This window comes from Oncorhynchus clarkii, chromosome 1, assembly GCF_045791955.1.
Source record: "Oncorhynchus clarkii lewisi isolate Uvic-CL-2024 chromosome 1, UVic_Ocla_1.0, whole genome shotgun sequence".
NCBI lineage: Eukaryota > Metazoa > Chordata > Actinopteri > Salmoniformes > Salmonidae > Oncorhynchus > Oncorhynchus clarkii.
Genome location: NC_092147.1, coordinates 85,149,544 through 85,164,092, shown reverse-complemented (window position 1 = coordinate 85,164,092; position 14,549 = coordinate 85,149,544).

Sequence of the window (14,549 nt, the reverse complement as noted above, 5' to 3'; positions counted from 1 at the left end):
GAGAAACTCACTACAGTAGGAAGAAACCTAGAGAGGAACCCGCCCCCTAGATCACATTGGCCAGGAGAAACTCACTAAAGTAGGAAGAAACCTAGAGAGGAACCTGCCCCCTAGATCACATTGGCCAGGAGAAACTCACTACAGTAGGAAGAAACCTAGAGAGGAACCCGCCCCCTAGATCACATTGGCCAGGAGAAACTCACTACAGTAGGAAGAAACCTAGAGAGGAACCTGCCCCCTAGATCACATTGGCCAGGAGAAACTCACTACAGTAGGAAGAAACCTAGAGAGGAACCCGACCCCTAGATCACATTGGCCAGGAGAAACTCACTACAGTAGGAAGAAACCTAGAGAGGAACCCGCCCCCTAGATCACATTGGCCAGGAGAAACTCACTACAGTAGGAAGAAACCTAGAGAGGAACCCGCCCCCTAGATCACATTGGCCAGGAGAAACTCACTACAGTAGGAAGAAACCTAGAGAGGAACCCGCCCCCTAGATCACATTGGCCAGGAGAAACTCACTACAGTAGGAAGAAACCTAGAGAGGAACCCGGCACTGTATGAACGCATCATCATCTCACTCAGAGAATCTATAGGCTTTTGGTTAAATTAATCAACTCCCCACCGTAATTCCAAATATTTGTCACACATGCTGATTGGGGTCAGTGCCTCAATACTATATCAAGGGAACAAGAAGTCCCTTAATGATTTATTACCAGCCCAGCCGCACATATTATTATGAAATGAGTTTATTAGCTTTAAATCTACCAGTAATGTGCTTTTGGGGAGCAGGCATGGGTGACGAGCCTAGCCAGCGCCTGCATTAACCACTTGATTTGAATGAAGGCTCTATTGTACTACAAGGATGCCCAATTTGGCCGTATTATCACCACATCCACCACACAATGCAGAAACAACGGGATCGTTCTCCATATTAGACATGGACTTTGCATCGTTGAATTTCTCATGGCGATTCAGTGTGATCCTGTTGAAAAAAACTGAACCATATTATCTTCATTTACTATCTTTTTTTGTTGTTGTTGTTGTTGTACGAAATCCTTCTGTTTTGCGTTGAGTTTACTTTCACAATATCGTCTTCCTTCTCTAGGCACAACTGTTTGTAGGTTTTGAAATGGTTAAGCATTCAACCTTTGTGTCTGTGGTAATCATACAGTACACACATGGAAGATGTAGACTAAACTAGAAAAGTTCAACCGTTGTGTCTGTGGTAATCATACAGTACACACATGGAAGATGTAGACTAAACTAGAAAAGTATGATATTTGTATTTTTTCTTTTGCACAGTACCACAATACCACTCGTAGACACCCCAAAAGGCCTAAATAACTAGATAGTGCATGTGGTAAGACCTTCAATGTCTTTAGTGCTCCTACAGTAGTGGGACACAGTTGGAAGATGCGGACAGACTTGACGACGTTGTAAAAATACAGCATGTGACCATAAACCTCCCGTTCTCTTAGTCACAGGGAGAGTAATAACTAAACAAGAATGTTGTTACACAGTAATGGGACTTGTACAAAATGGCTTCTCTCCTTCCTCGTCATTATCAAGTCCATTTCTTTTCTCCCATTCCTTCTGATGATCAATTAAGTGTTAATGGAGAGCCTGCTGTGTGCCGTGCGTGTGGGCTCTCAGATGATGACCGTCCATAGTCCACATTTTAGTTGTGTGGTAAAACTGACAAATGACAGAACACACACAGCAGCAGGAACAGCAGCACCACAGAACTGTCTGTCCCCAATACACATATTTTCTAAATGACTAGAAACTATTATTTCAATAAATGATTCATATTTCTTCCTCTGTGAAATATGTGTTTTTATTGGTGGTTGTGTTATTGTTATTTGGATAAACGGTATCTTGTGCTTTGTTTACAGTTACGGTAATATTACACATATTGTATTAAGCGTAGGCTAGACAAAGTATTTTGTGGAACAACTTGGCTTTGCAGACCCACCGTTATCAGGGAGCAGAAAATACTGTAGACTAAGTCAGATGTGAGAGGACGAACATTTAAACGTTTACATGAAACTCATTGAATGTTGTAACTCTTACGTCAGCAGTCACCAGTGAATGAGGTGAACTGAATTAGCCTACGTGCTGTTACAATTCTCAGTTCAACACAACTGTCAAGCCTCTCTTTCCTATGACTGTACCGTTAGTAGGACACTATTCTGAAAGAAACCCTAAATCGCTGTATTGTCACCTGGTAACACGGCCTCGTGTTAAGACTCCTTCTCCTGGTAGATTACTGCTCATTCCTTCCTTACACACACAGCACACAGCACACAGCACACAGCTCACAGCACACAAGCTTTGACACACAAAGACTGATCAACATCCAAGGCTGCCGCTTGTCAGCAAGGGAATATATAAAGATAAATGATATTATGTTAAATTCCACTTAATGACAAATTTGTAATTTTCTGAACATGGTCATTTTCTGGCTAGTGAATCAACTGTAAGGAGCTAATTACGAAAGGATCTGAGCAAAAATAACTCCTCATTTTCAAGGATAATGGAAGAGAAATGTTGTAGATTAATGGCGCTATTTATCTTTTTTAAATTTCTATCTTTCTCTGGTGATGGCTGGTGCTCCCCAAGGAAAATATTCATAAAATGAAATTGAAGTCGTAACTTAATGGGTTATTAAAATTTTTGAGTGCATATCACTTCTCCTTTCGCGGCGCTGTAAATTTAAATTGAAGTTTGCTGCGGCGTCCGGGTTAGTCACCAGTGGAGGTTTTTATGATGACACAATGGAGGAGGAACATGCATCTTTGTCAGGAGGTATTTGCTATTCTAATTTTATGGCAGGCCAGATTATCAAAAAAGGAGAGTCGCACGGCGGCTCGCTGACAACACCTCAGCCTTCAGCCATGTGTTTCCATTAGAGGCCTCTACCATCCAGGGGTTTGTTCCAGATATTATTTTCCATTTCACTCTTTTATCCTGATTTAAAGTGAGGGAGCTCGGGCTTGCTGAATATTCTCTTCTGCCGTTTTTATCCCCCCTTTTATAGAGACTGGGGAGTCAGGAGAGAGGAGAACATTCTGCACTGTATGAGGTTTTACTAGTGGGACCTCCTGGGGAGAGCTGCAGATCGGGTCAAAGTGGAATAACTATCTTTAGCCCTGGCTACTGTGTTGTGTTGGAAATGCAGAGATGGAGAGAGAAGGGGGAAGTGCGAGGGAGGAAAATGAACAGAAGAAGGGAAAGGTGGCAGTGTAACGTCCTGTATCAGCGTGTCGTCGTGCCAACACCAACGCTCCTCTCACTCTCTCCCTGAAGGTCAAGGGTCACACATATTCATTTCCCTGAAACTTACGATGAGATTTTACTGACTACTTTGTAGTTATGATGAGGCCAACCAGCACGTCGTAAATTTGTCTCGGTTATTGGTCACCAACGACAAAAGGTTTTTTATTTGACTTTCAAGGACATTGTGTTATATTTTTGTATCGTCGTCCTGCAGCTCAACACAATGGATGAAGCACTGTGATTCGTTCATTACTGCATTAAAAACAACTGGGAAATAAAAATGGTTTTAATAAAAATGTCTTTAATAAAAACATAATTATACTCAAGTGGAGATGTTTTATTATTGTGTTATTTGTATAATGTGCCTATAAGGTATGATGTTCCTATAAGGTGTGATGTTCCTATAAGGTCTGATGTTCCTATAAGGTATGATGTTCCTATAAGGTCTGATGTTCCTATAAGGTATGATGTTCCTATAAGGTCTGATGCTCCTATAAGGTCTGATGTTCCTATAAGGTATGATGTTCCTATAAGGTCTGATGTTCCTATAAGGTGTGATGTTCCTATAAGGTATGACTGTAAGGTCTGATGTTCCTATAAGGTGTGATGTTCCTATAAGGTATTCCTTTAAGGTATGATGTTCCTATAAGGTATGATCTTCCTATAAGGTATGATGTTCCTATAAGGTATGATGTTCCTTCCTATAAGGTGTGATGTTCCTATAAGGTGTGATGTTCCTATAAGGTCTGATGTTCCTATAAGGTATGATGTTCCTATAAGGTGTGATGTTCCTATAAGGTCTGATGTTCCTATAAGGTATGATGTTCCTATAAGGTCTGATGCTCCTATAAGGTCTGATGTTCCTATAAGGTATGATGTTCCTATAAGGTCTGATGCTCCTATAAGGTCTGATGTTCCTATAAGGTATGATGTTCCTATAAGGTCTGATGCTCCTATAAGGTATGATGTTCCTTTAAGGTCTGATGTTCCTATAAGGTATGATGTTCCTATAAGGTGTGATGTTCCTATAAGGTATGATGTTCCTATAAGGTATGATGTTCCTATAAGGTCTGATGTTCCTATAAGGTGTGATGTTCCTATAAGGTATGATGTTCCTATAAGGTATGATGTTCCTATAAGGTATGATGTTCCTATAAGGTATGATCTTCCTATAAGGTATGATGTTCCTATAAGGTATGATGTTCCTTCCTATAAGGTGTGATGTTCCTATAAGGTGTGATGTTCCTATAAGGTCTGATGTTCCTATAAGGTATGATGTTCCTATAAGGTTTTTATAGTGATTTATAGTGCCTTTCTCATACCCCAAAACAGGCTGTGATGGTCTCAGGCAACACTTCAGTGGCAGCATCAGGACACTGCTGCTACAACACTGAATCCGTCACTCACAGATCTTCTCCGGGATGGTAATGTTACTTACAGGTTGAGACACGGTGTACTGAATATCAGGGTCTCTGGTTGGTTTGAAAATAATAACATTTAGTTCCCTCCATGTAAGAAATGGACGGGTTGCACATGTATCATTTCTGAAGCAAGGGATTCTCTCTAAGGTAGGCCACATCCCCCTCCAGGACTTTCCTTCTGTTTCTGTTTATCTTTTTTCAATTTCTATTTAGAAATTCTGCATCCTGAAAAACCTTAAAGTATAACATATTGGAACGCTCCTCAGACGCATTCCTGACCTGTTTATGCTGCATAACATTGATAAGCTGTCAGAGCCCCCAGAGAGAGAGAGAGAGAGAGAGAGAGAAAGAAAGAAAGATAGAGAACGAAAGAAATAGAGAGGGAGGGAGAGAGAGGAAGAGAGAGAGAGAAGGAGAGAGAGAGAGGGGGAGGAGAGAGAGAGCGATAGGAGGAGAGAGAGGAAGAGAGAGAGAGAGGAGGAGAGAGAGAGAGGAGGAGAGGGGTTGGAATTGAAGCAGAGCGATCCTTTAAACTGCCTGGGTGATATTGGCTAGATAATAAAAGAAATCAATCAGACAATGGAGGGCTGAATATTCCATTTGTTATCCATATTCCTTATGGGCAGGAGAATGATACAGAAATGTAAAAACACCAATTCCACTTCTTTCCCCTCTGGAATGGTGAAACACTTGAGATGCTGTTCTCATGTCAGAAGACAAAGTGCATGCTTTCCTCCCAGCCTGGACCAGATCAATCTAAATGGCAGCAGGCAGAATTACTGCTTCTAATGTTGTGTTATGTAGTCTTAACCCAGACCGCGTCCCTAAAGGCATCCCAGTCACTATAAAGTGCACTACGTTTAAAGGGATAGTGTAGGTGATAGGGAACCATTGGATCGACAGTCCCAGTCTTCTCCTTCGCTACCTCTCTCTCTGTCCCGGCTCTTCAAACCTCATGTACCGTATACATACATATATAAATCCAGGGTTTCCTCATTGTAATGGCCTCGTATCGTATACTGTCTTCCCCCAGTGGAAGGGTTATCATGGGACAGGATAGGTTGGCTGGAAAAAGGGTCCAACAAATGAATAGCACTCAAAATACAGTCAAACGTAAAACAACTTTAACCATATATGTTAGGACCCTGACCATCATTAGTACTGGTTGAATCTAATTTAGCCTGGACCCAGATCAGTTAGTACTGGTTGAATCTAATTTAGCCTGGACCCAGATCAGTTAGTACTGGTTGAATCTAATTTAGCCTGGACCCAGATCAGTTAGTACTGGTTGAATCTGATCTAGCCTGGAAACAGATCACTTTGTACTGGTTGAATCTGATCTAGCCTTTAACCAGATCAGTTAGTACTCGTTGAATCTAATCTAGCCTGGAACCAGATCACTTTGTGCTGTGTTGCCAACTACTACAGTCATTGTCACGCCAAAGGAGCTGGCAAGACCGTGAAAACAGATCTGGGACCAGGCTAGGTTGAATCTGCCCCACACCTGATTATCAGTCACAGCCAGCCACACCTAGGGCCCTGTTGGTCTGTTGTGGGCCTCAGCCTCCCTAACCACCCTGCAGACAGCCACCCAGGGCCCTGCTGGTCTGTTGTGGGCCTCGGCCTCCCTAACCACCCTGCAGACAGCCACCCAGGGCCCTGCGGGTCTGTTGTGGGCCTCAGCCTCCCTAACCACCCTGCAGACAGCCACCCAGGGCCCTGCTGGTCTGTTGTGGGCCTCAGCCTCCCTAACCACCCTGCAGACAGCCACCTAGGGCCCTGCTGGTCTGTTGTGGGCCTCAGCCTCCCTAACCACCCTGCAGATAGCCACCCAGGGCCCTGCTGGTCTGTTGTGGGCCTCAGCCTCTCTGACGTCCCTGCAGACAGCCACCCAGGGCCCTGCTGGTCTGTTGTGGGCCTCAGCCTCTCTGACGTCCCTGCAGACAGCCACCCAGGGCCCTGCAGGTCTGTTGTGGGCCTCAGCCTCTCTGACGTCCCTGCAGACAGCCACCCAAGGCCCTGCGGGTCTGTTGTGGGCCTCAGCCTCTCTGACGTCCCTGCAGACAGCCACCCAGGGCCCTGCGAGTCTGTTGTGGGCCTCAGCCTCTCTGACGTCCCTGCAAGGGTCCAGTACGTATCATTACTTCCAGGATTGTAATATCGCAATTTCTTGGGGCAAAATCAACTATTTCTTGTATATTATGTGAGGGCTTGTAAATGTGACCGGTTGCATTATCGATATTAAACAGTCTAATAATTACAATGTTATGGCACAAAACTGACCTATCACTGCAGTACAAAAAGACGTCTCGCAATTTCAACCAATCACAGCACATTTACCACATAACGTGTTTCATTCAAGCCACGCGTCAACAAACATTTTCCCTCGCCAGAGCATTTTCTCAACAAATTGGACAAAATATTGCTAACGGAAAACGTCAGAATTACCGCAGCAAATCCAAGCATTTTTCTTTGCCTGCAAATACCACACACAAAAAAAAATCCCCCATCGAAATCCTGGAGGGACTGTAGTATCGCTCAACACCTGACCTCTCCGACCGTTAGTCACCGTGTGCTTCCATCATCCCACCTTACCCCCTACTAACCCCTCCAACACCTGTCGGAGAGGGTATTTAAAGTCGATCCCCACTGAGCTGCCACTTTCATCTTTATTTCACGATGTCCACCCTCCCCGGACTGCTAATATACTGTCTCATTTCTTCTTCGCCCAATTTCTGTTAATTCGTGACCATCTGCCTTAGCATCTGTTTGAGGGGAGAAAGAAGGGAGGAAAAATATCCCACACTGACTCAGGGGAAGGGAGAAACATAGCTTTCTTTTCTTGTTTTTTTGTTGTTTCTCTCAAACTTTTTCTCCTAGAGTCTTGGTCATTTTCTGGCCGGCTGGCCATTGTGTTGTCTCTGTCTTTGTCAGTGGGCCATCACAGGCTCCACCCCTCTCCAGCTAACTCTTCCCTTTGTCGCATAAGCCCTCCGCAAACTCCTTTTTAAGTCTAATGCTACATGTAAACCTCAGGCCTGCTTCCTGTCCTGGTGGCCTGGAGAAGGAGGAGGAGGAGGGAAGAGGTCATATCCTTTCCATGTCCAACTGCTTCGTCAATAACCACAGTCAACATGACCGCACAAAAGATCAAGAAAAGTGCAATTGTACTTTTCGGACGATAGCGGGGGAGCTTTCATATGGGTAGGGCTGAGAAAAGGCTCTCCACCTCTCCTCCTCCTCCTCTTCCTCCCCCCCATCCCTCCCCCTCTCCTGGCTACCTCATTCTCTTCTTTGAGGATTGCCGACAATAGGGAAGCCTGCTGCATTGCCAGGGAAAGCCACGGGATCACCCCAGTCAGCCTGCGGATTACAGACATTCTTTGGCAGGGCCGTGGTTGCTGCGGAGAGGAGAGCGTCGTCGTCGCCGGGCCCTCGTGGCCCTCAGAGGCAGCAGCAGCAGTAGCAACGCCTCGGGGCCCTCTCCTCTTCTCCTCTGTATTGTGTTCACACGTTTGACAGACACAGAGCCCGTAATAATCTCTTTCCCGCAGGGACCTGCAGCGTTTGTTTGGCAGACATTACAAACACTTTCAATCCTTTTTTTCTCTTTTTTTTCCTCTCACTCTTCTCCCTTCTCGTCCTCCTCCGTCCTCCCCAGTGCTACTGTGGCCTATCAGTGTCATCTAATTAATGCAGGCTCTTTTCTCTTTTCATCTGCACTTCCTGTTCATTGTTAGATTCTTTATTTAACCCCCCCCCACCTTTCCAAATCCAGGATTAAAAAGTCAAGCTTTCACTGGTTAGCACTTAGCATAGCATATTTAACCAGAGGAAGCGGTTGACTTTTTAATCCCTATATAATACTAATATTTGATTGGCTGTGAGTGAGGAAAATGCATATTTATTTCCACGCTATTATTCCTGTTATTATATGATTATTTCTGCACATTTTTTTTGTCCCTTAAATGAAATAGGTCAGGGATTTCTGTAAATAGAATATAAAAGGACTAGGCAGCTAATGCGTAGGATATTAGGATATATATTTTTAAGCAGATTTATGTGATTTAATTTAGAATGAATTGTGTTTTTCCACCCTGTTCATAAAATTATAATTTTAATCAGTCGCTCCGAGGAGGAGTTGTTATATTCTGTCTACGGTTCAGTGTTTTGCTTATTAGATGTAGTCTATACAGCCGTACAAACACACCAAATGTCTTAGATGTAGTCTATACACCCGTACAAACACACCAAATGTCTTAGATGTAGTCTATACAGCCGTACAAACACACCAAATGTCTTAGATGTAGTCTATACAGCCGTACAAACACACCAAATGTCTTAGATGTAGTCTATACAGCCGTATTAACACACCAAATGTCTTAGATGTAGTCTATACACCCGTACAAACACACCAAATATATTAGATACAGTCTATACACACCGTTGTAAACAGAACCACATCTCTATGGTTACAGAGAATAACAACACAAATGTAAAAACTAAGCAGGATTGAAAATGTATATTTTCAGTATGACAGCCTGTCATCTGAACCCCAAGCTACCTACAGATTAAACTACCTCTACCGTTCCACTTACATAACTGTTGCCTGACAATAACGTCTGAATGTAGCCCTGATATTGATATGTTATACCTGCCAGTGGATGTACAGTAGTATCTATGACAACCTCTTTATGGCCTATCCCTGTGAAAGGAAAGGATTTGTGAAGCTATAATTGGTTCTTCCTCCCATGTCTCATCTCAGTATGCCTGCCCTCCTCTCCCTCCACAGGGAGTACTTTACATTACACGCTAACTTTCCACAATGGCTACTGAGTCTCTCTCTCTCTCTCTCTCTCTCTCTCTCTCTCTCTCTCTCTCTCTCTCTCTCTCTCTCTTTCTCTCTCTCTTTCTCTCTCTCACTCTCCCTCTCTCTCTCTCTCTTTATGGCTTGGCCCGGCCTCTCTAATGGCTATCTGGGGCTCAGTTCCAAACGGTTCCCTATTCCCTATATAGTGTACTCCTTTTGAACCTATGGGTGCACTATATAGGGAATAGGGAATCATTTGGGACACAGCCTGGGAGTGCTGCCTCTGGCTATCCTGTCGCAAATAAATAGAAGCTGACACAGTAATTTACTCAGATCTTCTCTATAGTTTTCTGTACCCCCGATTCTCCCCTCTGGAGATTACCCCCTAACAACAATTATTTAAAATGTCATTGATTCCTGCCTGCAGGCTACCAGACAAATGAACATTAAATCTTTTAACAGTGTAAAATTATAATGTTTAAGCACATTTTTGTTATTTATTTTTTTGTTACCCCACGTAGGAACAGGGAACGTTACCCTAAAACCAAACCAGACAGCAAAACCAAAGGCAATGGTTGGTTGTTGGTTGTCTTCTTCCGTCTTCTCCCGAAGTCAGACACACCAATGTTTTTTTTATTTATTTATTTTTTAACAAATGACTATTAACCTCTTTCTAACAGGGGCAATGCCTCTCATTTAGAGAGACGGCCCAGTGGAGAACGCCTCATTCCCTTTCAGTGGAGCCATGTCACATCACAGCACTAACCAAGACGAACACATTGATATACAGCCTTAGTTCTGCTATTATACAGCCATGGCATATACTAACCCTAACCCATATACTAACTCTAACCCTAAACCTAACCCATATACTAACCCTAACCCATATACTAACTCTAACCCTAAACCTAACCCATATACTAACCCTAACCCATATACTAACTCTAACCCTAACCCTAACCCATATACTAACCCTAACCCTAACCCTAACCCATATATATACTAACCCATATACTAACTCTAACCCTAACCCTAACCCTAACCCTGACCCTAACCCTAACCCTAACCCCAAGCCTAAGCCTAAGCCTAACCCTAACCCTAACCCTAACCCTAACCCTAACCCTAACTCTAACTCTAACCCTGACCCTGACCCTAACCCTGACCCTAACCCTAACCCTAAGCCTAACCAAGATGAACAGATACAGTGCCCTGGGAAAGTATTCAGACCCCTTGACTTTTTCCACGTTTGTCACGTTATTCTAAAATTTATTAAATCATCAATCTACACACAATACCGCATAATGACAAAGGAAAAACAGGTTTTAAAAATTCTTTGCCAATTTATAAAAAAAATATAAAAATGAAATATCATATAGGTTTTCAGATCATTTACTCAGTATTTTGTTGAAGCACCTTTGGCAGCGATTACAGCCTCAAGTCTTCTTGGGTATGACGCTACAAGCTTGGCACACCTGTATTTGGGTAGTTTCTCCCGTAATTCTCTGCAGATCCTCTCAAGCTCTGTCAGGTTGGATGGGGAGCATTACTGCAGAGCTATTTTCAGGTCTTTCCAGTAATGTTCCTTTGGGTTCGAGTGCGGGCTCTGGCTGATCCACTCAAAGACATTCAGACACTTGTCCCAAAGCCACTCCCATGTTGTCTTGGCTGTGTGCTTAGGGTTGTTGTCCTGTTGGAACGGTGAACCTTTGCCCCAGTCTGAGGTCCTGAGGGCTCTGGAATAGATTTTCATCATGGATCTCTCTGTACTTTGCTCCGTTCATCTTTCCCTCAATCCTGACCTGTCTCCCAGTCCCTGCTGCTGAAAAACATCCCCACAGCATGATGCTGCCACCACCATGCTTCACCGTATGAATGGTGCCAGGTTTCCTCCAGATGTGATGCTGCCACCACCATGCTTCACCGTATGAATGATGCCAGGCTTCCTCCAGACGTGATGCTGCCACCACCATGCTTCACCGTATGAATGATGCCAGGTTTCCTCCAGATGTGATGCTGCCACCACAATGCTTCACCGTATGAATGGTGCCAGGTTTCCTCCAGATGTGATGCTAGACATTCAGACCAAAGAGTTCAATCTTGGTTTAAACAGACCAGAGAATCTTGTTTCTCATGGTCTGAGAGTCCTTTAGGTGCCTTTTAGCAAACTCCTGTCATATGCCTTTTACTGGGGAGTGGCTTCCGTCTGGTCACTCTACATTAAAGGCCTGATTGGTGGAGTGCTATATGGACAATTACCTCAACCTCATGTCTTGGTTTTTGCTCTGACATGCACTGTCAACTGTGTGACCTTAAATAGACAGTTGTGTGCCTTTCCAAATCATGTCCAATTAATTGAATTTACCACAGGTTGATTCCAATCAAGTTGTAGAAATGTCTCAAATATGATCAATGGAAACAGGAGGCAGCTGAGCTAAATTTGGAGTCTCATAGCAAAGGGTCCCAATACTTATGTAAATAAGCTATTTTGGTTTTTAATTTCATTTGCAAACATTTCTAAAAACCTGTTTTTGCTTTGTCATTATGAGGTATTGTGATGTCATTATGGGGTATTGTGATGTCATTATGGGGTATTGTGATGTCATTATGGGGTATTGTGATGTCATTATGGGGTATTGTGATGTCATTATGGGGTATTGTGATGTCATTATGGGGTATTGTGTGTAGGTTGAGAAGTATTCTTATTTATTTAATCCATTTTAGAATAAGGCTGTAATGTAACAAAATGTGGAAGAAGTCAAGGGGTCTATATACTGAACAAATATATAAATGCAACATGCAACATTTTAAAAGATTTTACTGAGTTACAGTTCACATAAGGAAATCAGTCAATTTAAATGAACTCATTCATTAAGTCCTAATCTATGGATTTCACATACAGATATGGGAATACAGATATGCACGTGTTGGTCACAGACACCTTAAAATCAGTCAGTATCTGGTGTGACCACCATTTGCATCATGCAGTTTGACACATCTTCTTCGCATACAGTTGATCAAGCTGTTGACTGTGGCCATGTGGACTGTTGTCTCACTCTTCTTCAACGGTTGTGCGAAGTTGCTGGATATTGGCGGGAACTGGAACAAGCTGTCGGACACGTCAATCCAGAGCATCCCAAACATGCTCAACGGGCAGCCATTTTCACCTTCCAGGAATTATATACAGATCCTTGTGACATGGGGCCGTGCGTTATCATGCTGAAACATGAGGTGATGGTGGAGGATTAATAGCACGACAATGGGCCTCAGGATGTTGTCACGGTATCTCTCTGCATTCAAACTGCCATCAATAAAATGCAATTGTGTTTGTTGTCCGTAGCTTATGCCTGCCCATAACATAACCCCATCGTCACTCTGTTCACAACGTAGACATCAGCAGATCGCTCGCCCACATGACGCAATACACGCTGTCTGCCATCTGCCCGGTACAGTTGAAACCGGGATTCATTTGTGAAGAGCACACTTCTCCAGCATGCCAGTGGCCATCGAAGGTGAGCATTTGCCCACTGAAGTCGGTTACAACGCCGAACTGCAGTCAGGTCAAGACCCTGGTGAGGACGACAAGCATGCAGATGAGATGGTCTCTGATAGTTTGTGCAGAAATTCTTTGTTTACATCAGCTATCCGGGTGGCTGGTCTCTGATCGTTCCGCAGGCGAAACATTTTTGATATGTAGATCTTGGTTACACGTCGTCTGCGGTTGCGAGGCCGGTTGGACGTACTGCCAAATTCTCAAAAACATTGGAGGTGGCTTATGGTAGAGAAATAAACATTAAATTCTCTGGTAACAGCTCTGGTGAACATTCCTGCAGTCAGCATGCCAATTGCATGCTCCCTCAACACTTGAGACATCTGTGGCATTGTGTTGTTTGACAAACCTGCACATTTTAGAGTGGCTTTTTAAAATCCCCAGCACAAGGTGCACTTGTGTAGTGATCATGCTATTTAATCAGCTTCTTGATATGCCACACCTGTCAGGTGGATGGATTATCTTGGCAAAGGATAAATGCTCATTAACAGGGATGTAAACAAAATTGTGAACAAACATTTTGAGAAATAAGCTTTTTGTGTTATTTCAGCTCATGAAACATGAGACCAACACTTTACATGTTGCATTTATATTTTTGCTCAGTATACATACAGCCTTAGAATACACTAAAACTAACCCCTCACCAATCTGTGGATTTCTTACAACTTGGCTCTATCAAATGGTTGTGTATGTCATTGATCTTCTGGGTTTGAATATAAATGTGTGTGGGATTGTGCACGTGAGTACGTACGTGCGCGTAAGTGAATGTGTGAGTACATGTGTGTGTGCATGCACGAGTGTTTGTGTGTGTGTGTTGTACGCACACACTCACACACACTCATGTAGTAAGAGTGCATGTTGGGGTCGCTAAGGGGTCAGGAAAGCAGTGTTTGTGGCTCATTTCCTTGTTTCATGTTGTTGTGCAAGGCACAGTTCACTGGAGTGGATCTGAACATGTCACAGTGTCATGGCGGAGTCTCTGTCTGCTTCTATATGACCTCTCCTCTCCTCTCCTCTCCTCTCCTCTCCTCTCCTCTCCTCTCCTTCTCTTTTCTCCTCCTCTCTCTGTGTCCAGCTACACCACATAATGTAGTAAAGACATTTCTGCTCCAATAAGAAACGATGTAGCCTGGCAGGATTGCATCTCAAATGGCTCCCTATTCCCTACAAAAAAAAAGCACTGCACTTTAAAGGGTACAGGGTTCCATTTGGGACGTAGCCCTAGGTGTCCTTGGATACCCTCATAGAGAAGACTGTATATTCACACTCAGGACACTGTGTGTCTTTGATCTGAAATATCTGCCTCCCCATCATCAGTGCCTTTCATAACCTTCACCACTAAGTTACCGGGGATGACTACTGTACACCAGGTATAAGGGGGTTGACTACTGTACACCAGGTATAAGGGAGTTGACTACTGTACACCAAGTAAAAGGTGGTTGACTACTGTACAGTAGGTACAAGGTGGTTGACTACTGTACACCAGGT